Source organism: Parus major, chromosome 10 (genome assembly GCF_001522545.3).
Source record: "Parus major isolate Abel chromosome 10, Parus_major1.1, whole genome shotgun sequence".
In the NCBI taxonomy this organism is placed as follows: Eukaryota; Metazoa; Chordata; class Aves; order Passeriformes; family Paridae; genus Parus; species Parus major.
In genome coordinates this window covers 14,151,175-14,162,405 of record NC_031779.1, presented here as the reverse complement: position 1 = coordinate 14,162,405, position 11,231 = coordinate 14,151,175, and positions in this window count along the sequence as shown.

Genomic DNA, 11,231 nt, shown 5'->3' with positions numbered 1-11,231 from the left:
GCAGCCCCTGACAGCCCCTGACAGCCCCTGGCAGCCCCTGGCAGTGGGCTGCGGTCCGCGCCGCTGTGGCGTCCCCTCCCCTGCGCCCACCGCGCGGTGTGGCGGGGTCGCTCCTGGCCGGGGATGGGGTGGGCACGGCGCAGGCGGGGCGGCTTCTCCCCGAAAGGACAAAAACTGTAATAAAATCACACGACGGGAACTCCCGCGCGCGGTGCGGCTGTACCTTCTCCTCCCTTGCGAGGGACGGGCAATAACAGAGGTTTTGGCATGGAAAACACTCGGTTAAAAAAAAGGGGGGAAAAAAATAAAGCTGAATAACTCATCACACCCAGTTCTATTACTATCAATTGCTATTTTAGCAACAATGATTCCTTACACTCCTATAAATACTGACCGTCATAACTGCACTGGTCCTGCCATGACTTTAGATCCCGTTGGAGTTCCAGCAGGCAGAATTTATTTAAGAACAAAACTGCAAGGTAGGTGTTCTGCTTCTGAGATGCTTGGCTGCATTTCATCACATTGCAACCCCTGCAAACATCCTCCTGCAGGCTACAGGCACCCTTGGGTTTTGCTGTGGAGAGAAAAAAACTGCAGTTTCTACACAGAAAGTGTGTAAAAGCTGGGAAAAACACAAAAGTAGTGGCTGGATCAAAGAACCGCCAAAAAACCCACCAAGAGGTGTTTTCCCTGTATCACTGTTATCTGTTAGTCCAGTGACAGACCTGGAGAGGAGAGGCTGGCTTTGTCAGGGTTTGGGCAAGGCCAGCCTGGCAGAGCATCACCAAATCCAAGCACAACTCTTTCACACCAGAAAGTTGCTGAAAATCAGAATATCTGGTGATATATGCACTGCCGAGCTGGAGAGGCACGCGATAGATTTATAATGCAGCAGAGAGAAGCAGCACAGATGTGTTGAGAGCGAGAGATACTAATTGCTTACATATTTAAAACAGCATCTTTAGTCTGAATGGGAGGCACCATTAAGCAAAACAGAGCTATTAACTGGGGCCACTTGGAAAGCTGCCATTTTCCCTTCTGTGCACGGCTTTTTGCATCAATTCAGAAGTACAGTGTGATACACTGTCAGTGTTGTGTAATTCCTGTTGAGGTGCCTTGCACCAGGATAAAGCTGTCCATATGTAGAGGGATGCCTAACACCATCATCGTGTCTGGGAAGGCACACTCAGCACAAGACTTTTTATCTGGATTAAATGGTGGAAGGAGCGTGTTACAGCCCATGTGCTCTCCTGGGGATTCTGAAACTCTTGTAGAAAGAGGAGACAAACAAATCACCATTACATTTATAGGTAAAAAATACAACACAGGTGAGTCTGGTACAATTATATTGGAGTATATATGGCAAATTTACACTCCAGTATACAGCTTTCATAATGGAGCATATTCAGGACCCTGGGGAGAAAGTGATTTTAGGTGGTGTAAGTAGCCCTGTAATTTGCCTTCTGCGTAAATCTGAGAAAAGCCTCATTTTCCTCCTGTTTTATTCATCTTGGACTCCTTTTTCCCACCCTGTTCTGGAGTTTCACAGCAGTGTGACTGGCCTGAGGATGAGGAGACAGGCTTTGAGGTGACCTTGCTGGTGCAGGGACTGACATTGGGGTTTCCCGAGATGCAGCGGGGCAGAGCACCAGTCCCCTGTGATTCCAGAGCACCACACCGCAGCTGGCTTCCCCTACACATCCTCGGGAATACAGATGGAGATATCTGCTCCTGCATCTTTTTCAGCTCCATCCCAGGTGGTGTTTCAGCCTCTTTTGTCTGATCTTTGTGTTTCAGTTGCCAATCACAGTGTCAGTGTGCAAGAGCAGAAATCTCGCTGGAGGCTGAGGAATGAGTGGGGGGATCGTTCAGAGCACAGTGGGAGTTGGTTTGCCTGGACAAGGACTCTCAGGAGCAAGGGCATCCTATCTGCTGAGATGCTGCTTCTGCTGAGGAGTAGCTTTTCTTAAAAGACATGCTGGGATTTGGCTCTGTTCCTATGTAAGTCAATGGAAAGGCTGCTATTAACTGAAATTGAAAAAAAAAAATATCCTCCTTGCAGGGTGAGCTGAGAGTTAAGCTTGATGCCCTTCACTGGAGAGTTTCATTGCTAGGGGCTCACACAAAGAGCTCTGTGAATCCTCTACTTGGTGTCATCTGTTGCTTTATTCCTCTGAAAGATGTAGGTCATAAAAAAAGGTCATTCTTTGGCTGATTGGGCTTCAGACACAGGGACCAGCACCTTGAAGTGCAGCTGGTTTGAGGTGAGGAGGCAGAAAGCTGGATAGAAGATGCAGGAATGGTGCATCTTGCTGAATTATTTTGTAATCAATTAACAATGCTGTATAACACCACCAAGTGTGACTCTGCGACGAAATCCTCGAGATCTTGTTGCACTGCTGAGGGCTAAATTCTGCACGGTCAGGAGCCTTACTGCAGTGATAAGAGGAAATTAATACAATAATACTGACTACAGAGAGGACAGTTTGCTCTGCATTCACTGCAAGTCCATGCTTTATGGCATCCTGGCCAGATTTGGGGGAGGAGCAGATAATCCACCCTAATAATGCACCAGTTTCATGCATTGCTCCTTCTCCTGAAGAACTGCAGACTGCTTTGGAGCAATTGCCATGGTTCCTCAAGTGTTAGTCATTCTGCACATTCAATTCACCATGAATCTTTATATGATTCAGCTTAAACAGGTGCATAAATGTTGCAGGATTGGGTCCATAAGCATCCACAGCCTCAGTTTTATGTCTCATTTGTAAGATGGGTTGCAGGAAGATGAGAGCAAACTGTCGCAAATAGACTGTTGTGGTAGAGTAATATGTTCTAAAACAGAATAAAAGCTGATTATATCTTCTAGTTCCTAATAATTTGAGGAAGTAATTCTGTATCTGGAACATTTGCAGTAAATACAAAAAGGTCTACTTAAAAAAAATAAAATGTTAGCATTGCAGCTAAAGTAACTGCACCAGAACAATATAGCATTTTCTGCTTTGTAAGGAGGAGAGAAAAGAAATGGCATTTTTACATTTTCCTTTGGCCTTTGAGAAATATCAGGAATATGTAATAGCCACACTCACCAGGAATAGCTCAGAGGATTCAGAGAATAAGAGTTAAACACCTGAGGACATTTACAAACAACTGGCAGAGGGGTGATGCATTTAAGATGTGGGTATGAAAGGCACAGATACACAGAGAGGGCAAAAATAATACATATTTAAAATGCTTTTAATCTATGTGAGAAGCATCACTGAGGTGGTTAGCGACTCCTGAACAAGCAAAGGAGGGGCAGGGAAGATGACCCATGAGGTCCCTGCTGTGCTGTGGCAAATGCAAGGACCCGCTGCAGCGAGAGGTCTCAGGGGACATTTCTCCATCAAATTCGTAATGCTGTAAAGCACACATAACCTTTATCGTATCTGTCAGCCAAAATGAGCAAAGTTTACAGCCCGTTTTATACAGCTGAGCACTGCTCTGAGGTGATGTGTGGGCACAGGAGCCTGTGTTACCCAGGGCTGTCACGTTCTGTCGCGTCACTGCTGACACCGAACCTGCCTCTCGCTGCTTTCACCAGCAAAACCCTCCCGTGAAAGAGAGGTGACTCCCAGGGGCCATGAAGGGTCTTTTCCTCCCCAGCAGGTTCACTGGCAGGGAGGAAGGATGCTGATTCAGTAGGTTTGATGCCCTTCATCTTCTGAATGCTCTTGCTGGTCTCCACACTGAGCAGGGGATTGGAGAGTGCCAGCGCAGCAGCTCTGCTCATGGATGGAGGGTGCTGCTAACAACCCAGCAGCTTCCAGAGCTGCCAGTCTCCTCACCTGGCTTCATCTCCCCCTGGGTAAATGTTTTCCAGATGGATCCTGGAGGGGCTATGTCCATTACTGAAGTGCATTCACGTGGCTCCTGGAGGAGCTCCCAGACACTGGATAAGCTGTTTGTCCCAGGCTGGGGAATATGAGTAGGGCTCTTTTTTTTTCTTTATCAGCAGAGAGAACTGAGTTGCAGCCCAGGCTGAGGAATTTAGACATGTCCTAAAGTCAGTGAATCTGAATTTTGCCACATTACAGGGGTCCATAACTTTCTATGATCCATCCCCTATTGAACTGGGTAAAGAAGCATCCCCTGCTCCTCATCTTCTAGACAGGAAGGAAGAGCCTTTATACCCTTGGATAAAGAGCCAAAACCCTCCTGATTTTCTTTTTTCAGCGATTTTTGCCATTGGAAGGAAGATGCCAAGTCTGTCATCTTCTTTGTACCCAGACTGGTGTAGCAGCAATAAGAAAGCTTTGTTGGTTCACAAGAAAAGGAGAAGAAAATTAAACTGTATTAATTTCAAGCTCTATTAGGATTTTAAGAAAGTAAAATCAATAGAAAAGGATGGACTCGGTAGGGAATGTGACCTTATTTTCCCAGTGTCTGAAGGGGAAGTGCACACAATAGAGAGATAAAAATACATCTATAAAACCAGATCAGTTTCTTTGATGTTGAAGAAAAGAAGTTTAAATGCTTATGTGAACTTGCATCACTTGACTGGCATTTAGGAGAAGTGTCTTAAAGATAAAAAGAGCAAAACCAAAAAATCCCAACACCAAATTCATCAAAAAAATCCCCAAACCCCACCCCATCCATTAGTCCTTTCTATTTCTTTCTCTCCTGCACTAAATTGTAAAAATGGTGTGATCCATGCAATATTTCATCAAATACGACTCACTGTTGTCAGAGCAAAATGTTTGATATAAAACAAGAATGATATTTCTTTTCTTTTTGGTCAGATAAGCTGGTTTGGATTAATAAAAATGCCACATTCACAATGATATCGATAATTTGCATGTGAAAAGCCTTCCACCTGGTAATGAAAACAATTTTTCAGTTTTGCCACCACTAGTCAGGAGAGATAAGGTCTGCCGTCCTCCCCCTTCCAATTAACCACAGACACACAAAAAAACGGAAAAGGGAGAAAAAAGGGAAAAGGCAGAATATGTGTGATAATTGCAAATTGCCTGTTACCTGAACCTGATGCCAAGGAATTGATATTTCCACCTGCAGCAGCACAGCTGGCTCACTCCTACAGCCCGGCCCTGTGTGCCTGCCAAGCTGGGCACCTCCAGGCTGGGAAGGTTGGGAAGGTTGGGTATGTGTTTGTATTGAATTTGCCCACCATGTTAATGACATTTAGGGGAGAAAAGCCCACCCTAAAGCCAGTTTGCAGCCCCCCTTTGTGGTTCACAAGCCACTGGGTGGCAGTGCTGTGTGTGCACGGGTGTTGATGCACACACACAGTGGGGGCCCCTCTGTCTGGGGTGTTTTGCCCATCCTGTGAAGCCCCTGTGATGCCCAGGGCAGAAGGCAGGAGGAGAAAGGTGTTTCAGCTTTGAAGAGCGTGGACAATTGCTGCATGTCCATGGACCTGTGCGAAGCTGTGCAGCCAGGGAGGGGTGAGTGCCCAAATGTCACTCTCAGTGCTGGCGTTCCACGCTATCCAAGCTGTGCCAGCCTTTCCTTCAAACCTGCACTTGCAGTGTTTGTCTTGCACGGTCACCAGAGGAACAAAGAAGCCTTTTGCTGGTAGTCATGGAACAGAAATGACACCAGACTCCTCCCTGTTCCCTGCTTCTACCCTAACACACATGCTTCACCCTTTTTTCCCCACCTCACAGACAAATAATTAACCCAGCAAGGCCATGTTTGCAGCGACTCAGAAGATGCCCACGTTCTCAGTGTGTATGAAGGATGAACATTTCTTGCACACAACCAGCAATGATTTGAATTTAACAACACATCCCCCCGAGATAAGTCCAAACTGATATGTAATTCTCACTTATAATTGTGGATTTGAAGTGGCTGATAAACAGATATAGAGTTCAGATGCCAAACTGAGACCTCAGCTAGTTTCAAATTTTGTCTTTTATCTCTAATTAAAGCTGCTAAGATGTGGCATTTCTTTCAGGTTTGTTTCTGCAGTATTTGTTTCAGCATGGTATTCCTGCATTTCATGGCCCTCGAAGCACAGGTCATATTTGACTCTAGTTTTGACCTGTTTTAGACTGGCAGGTTTGATTAGTTTTGTCCTATACTTGACAGAAAACCAATTACTCTACAGCCATGTTGAGGGGGTAAATGTACCTGGTTTGGATAAACAATCTCACGTGTGGGATGAAGGAACAAGCTGTGTATGGGCACTGCAAGGTGTGAGAGGGGGTTTCTTGCAAGAATAATTTGAGATTTCAGGTTCTTCCCACCTGTGAGAAGTCAGAGTGAAAAAAGAGGGCTGGATGTGACAACACAGGAATAGATAAAGAAGGGGAATTCTTTATAACCCTCCTTTGGGCCATCCAAGACAGCACTGTTAACCACTCAAAAATCTATCACCTTAGCGATGAGCACACCTGAAAAAACCTGCAGGAAGGCTCTCTTGCTTTTTCCTCGCCCTCTTAGGGTGCTTTGGAAAATTTTGATTGAAATATTAGCAAAATCTGCAGGTTACAACAGCAATTAAAACAACCAAAAAACGAAAAGGAACAAAAAAATTCACATGCACACATGGTCCTTTGCAAATGAGAACTTTTCTGCCAGGAAAACACGAGATCTGACAATATGTTCCATTTAGCAAAGATGACAAAACCTAAAAGGGTAACATTAAGAATGTAACTTTTTCTTCTCTCCACCTCTTGCTAACAGCTAAAAAACTGCTGTGCAAAAGGCCTTTAATGTGAAGCCTCATTTCAGCTCTAGAAAGGCACTTGATTTCTGTAACTACGGTGACTGTCATTCTGCCCCCCATCAATAATAAATGCTTTTTTTTCCTTCTCTTTTCTACTAATATTTCTCATCCTTCATGTCCTTTGTGGCGAGCAGAGCTGCCGAGGGAATTGCTTAGGCTTTGAAATAAAGGGAATTTTGAAAGAGTAAAGTAGGGCAAAAGGATTTCCCCTGAAGAGCTCTAGCCAGAAGGTGCAGGGAGAGCATGGCCCCCAGGTTAGGTCCTCCTGTGAAGCAAGAATGGAACTTCTTGGCTAGAACTCACCTCTTGGTGGCCAACACCAAGAAAGAATCACCTATTTCGATCCAAAAAACTCTTAAGGAATTGCAAACACCCCAATCACATTAGGAGCAACCAGGACAGGATATTTTCAGGATCATACTTCCCTTCTGGCTTCCAGAATTGAATTTTTGAATACCTGCTCCTGGCCGTGCAGCACCACACACTCAAAAACCCACCTCTGTGGGAATCTGACTTAGCTCAGCAAGCACGTTCCCTGGGAGGGAAAACTTGAGTGCAGCTTGTGCCAAAATGTGATTTTTGCTCTGATCTGGGCTCATTAGTGTCCTGTGTGGTGAGGAATATGAAAGATCTGCTGCCAGGTCACACCTAGCACAGAGCACTTGTTGGGAGGGGGGGCTGCATGGAAACTCCTTGCAGGTTGAAGTGCTCTGTACAAACACAGAAGGAGGAAGGAGAGAGAAAAAGAGCCAGTGCGGGGGAGAGAGACCACAGGCATGTAACAGCCTCCCTGACCTAGTGATTTATTTATGGCAGTCCTAGAGGGGAAGAAGCCATGCAAAGATCATGAGCCTGCATGCTGCAGTAAGTGGTGGATATGTGCTGGCATATATTTAGCAAGCAAGAGTACAAAGCACAAAATCTACAGAGGATGGGGAAATGCTTCCACTCCTTGCAAGGTTTTTGAATTATTTGAGTCAGGCAAGGGGAGAGGTTTATTTGGAGGAACATGAAATATTTCCTTGTTTCTTCCTATAAATAAATTACAGGGAGATTCTTGGGTTTGCTTCCTTGAAAGCCAGGGTGTTCCCTCACCTCACTGTGCCTCACTCTTGGGCTGGCCAGCAACTTCAAAGGCCTCTGCAGGGAATTTTGGGTGTTGATAGCCCTCTTGGGGTCTGTAAGAGAAAAGGCTCTGTCTGGGATGAGGTGCCTGAGAGGCATTTCACAGTGAGCTGCTGTCTCCAGAGTAGATGAACAACAAAAGGAACATTGCAGGGAATAGGCCTCCAATACAACACTAAAAAAGCAGAATCTGTGGCAGCTGAAAGCAGTTGCAATGTTCATTGGCATGACAAACACCTGCTCTGGAAAGTTTGGTAGCATTCATCAGACCTTGTACATCACAAAACATTGAGCCCTGAATGAGAACACTGTCATTTCAGAGCTCTTGACTCTGTTGTCTAAATTAAACCTCATCAGAAATAGAAACTTAAACAAAAGCCTGTGACACCCTCTTTGGTTTCTGAATTTAGCTCCTGCTTCAGCCTCAGGGATTTCAGAACCCTGGTGGCCTGAGCTTCTGGAGATCTGTGGGGACACACAGAGCACCAAGTGTCCCAGCTGCCTCTCCAGCTGTGTAAAGCTGAGTGTCTGATGACTTGAGGAAGGCTCAGAAGCATCATTGGCCTTATCCTGTGCAGGGCCAGGACTTGGATGATCCCTGTGGGTCCCTCCCAACTCAGCATATTCTATGATTCCATCAGCATTGACTTGATTTGAGGAGCTGGATTTGATTACTCCAGGAGTGGACTTAATGCTTGGACTTGCATCTCAATCAAACTTATCTGTCATTCATAGATTCTAGTGGAAAAAAATAATCTCCATTTATACATGGGAATATAACAATCAATCAAACTTTATAGCTCCTGTTTCCATTCTAGCAGCTTATAACCACATAATAAAAGCATATAATGAAAACATCATAAAAACACACAGTAAAAACACATTCACCATGCAAGTATTGCCATCTTAGCACATCCTGGATAGAAATGCTGGAGAATTCTTGAGGCTTCTGGTATGTACTAATAGCCTCCATAACACTACATCACACTCACCCTTCCCACTTGAGAAGTGCTCTCTGTTTAAACAGCAGTGGTTATAGAAGATGCATGTAAATGTTTGGATTCAGCAAATTAAGGACATGAAAGATCTCCAGAAGAATTTTGCTTTCCTGGCTTTATAAAGTTAGTTAGAAGATTCTTTGAGAAAAGCCTCTTCAGCTGCTTTTGTTGTATTATAGCCCTTACTGGAAAAGCTGCATGAGGTGGGTGTTGCACTAATGCTCTTCTTCCCTGTGGTTTAAATTAAAGTTCATCTTCACAGGCAGTCCTCTGCTGCACTTGAAGGATGCAAACAGCTCGTTCTGCCTGCCTGTTCTTTCTTCATTTCCCTGACATTTGTCCATAAATCCTTGCTCTAGCAGAGCATGGTTTGCTCACTGTGGAGGAGCCAACACCCTGATCCTGCAGCAGGGAGATGATTCTGCACCCTGATAAAAGGTCTTGGTCCCTGCTAATTCTGCTTTGAACCCAAACTGTTGTGATTCCTCCCAGCTGACTCTCAGTGTGTGGCATTGAGGTATCAGTGGCAGGGCAGAAGCACTCTTGGAATTCTCCTCTCACCCCATGTATCTGCAGCTCCTTTATGTGGGGAAAACTGCTGAGGTCAGAGCCTCGTGTGGCTGGCCAGTGGACTTGCCCACTTGTCCCTTCACATATTTTCCAAGTTTCTCATAAAGTTGTTTCAGTGAGTGAATAAACAAGAAATTAGTCATCAAGCCTCTCACACTGACTTTCTCCTTCGCTTCAATCCTGCCAGAATAGTCATCTCTCACTTTAATAAGAGCCTCTTGAAATCGTCTCACTTTCAAAGATTTTCATTTTGGTTTGAAGCGAGCATTACAGTGACACTGTGGACCTAATGGCTCAGCTTCAGGTTGAGTTTTGTATTTTTTTTTTAAGGCCACAGATGTTACTGTAATATCTAAAATGACTGAACCTGTTTATCTTCGAGATTAAAGGCAATATAGTTCCCAGCTTTCCCCAGCTGCTTATTTTGTGGCTTTGGCAAGCACTTTTTACTCACATGGCTTCCCTTTTTTCCTCCATCACTTCCCTCTCCTTTGTTTGCTTGACACTTTCATGCAGAGAAAGGGCAAAAACCTAAACAGGGGAAATGTGATTTGATCACAGAGCTGGTGGGGGGCAGGTGCAGTCAACCACGCTGCCATGAGCTCTCTTGTGTGTGGCCAGCTGGAGCATGTCTGGGAGAGCCCCCTGAAATGATGCTGTGCAAAGATGCCAGTCCAAAGCCTGTGATCCAGGGATACCTTTGCATGGACTCTGGATCTGGTGCTGATGTGTGTCACTATTCCCCCCTCTAGCCTGCAGATGTGTTAAAGCTGGTTAGAGGTTGGTTTACCAAAAACTGCAGATTGATTCAGCCACAGAGCAGAAACTCCTGACCTGAGTCCTTCAGTTCCTCTCATGAAACACAAAACTGCCATCAGAGGCTTTTTTTTTTTTTTTCAAGTTCTCAGCCTCTTCAGAGACACAATAAATTAACCTGAACTCCCTTGGCTTCCCTTAATCTTACAAAACCACAAGATGCAAAGTAACTGCATTACAGATGAAGGCAGCAGAGCTCCCCCCCTTACCCCAGCTCAGAAGTTGGTCCCTGGGATTTTAACTGTTCCTTTATCTACTGAAAAGGAATGTTGAAAAGTTTAATTGGCATGTAATGAGATAACTATAACAAGTTAATTAGTTCTCAATTAAATTGCGTTTACCATACGTTCTGAATATGTTGTTAGCAATTAACGACACCTAATGAACTTGCAATGGCGACTGAGTTTACCACGATAAGGGAAATAATAATAATAATAATGCTCACACGTGCTTTCATAGAGCATTAGAAGCAACAAATGATTTAATAAGTATGTGGTTAAATCATCATATTTTGTGCAGCCTCTGGAAGGGAAACATCCAGGAAATTTATTCTGGCACATCTAGCAGGGTCTGGGAGGAAACAATTGGCTTTTAGGATAGGTCATCTTGGGGAAAAAAAAATTCCCTGAGACCTGTAGAAGAGCTACAGAGGAAAAGGGAAAGCAGAGCTGCAGGATAAGGTGATTCAGTTTAGACATAAGAAAGCATGACAGTTCCAGGTTGGACAGGGCTTTGAGCAACCTGGTTTAGTGAAAGGTGTCCCTGACCATGGTGGGGGGGCTGGAATGAGATGATCCTTAAGGTCCTTTCCAACCCAAACCATTCTGTCATTCTTTGATGATTTTATGACAAAGAAAGATCATAGCAAATTGGGATAAGGGAGAAACCCCTGTGGGTGAGAGAAAAGGGTTAAATTCTTTTCCAAGATCACTTAAGCAGGTGAGTATATGGAGAGCAATTTGTCTCTGTGCTGCCAGTTAACCTCCCCTTAATGC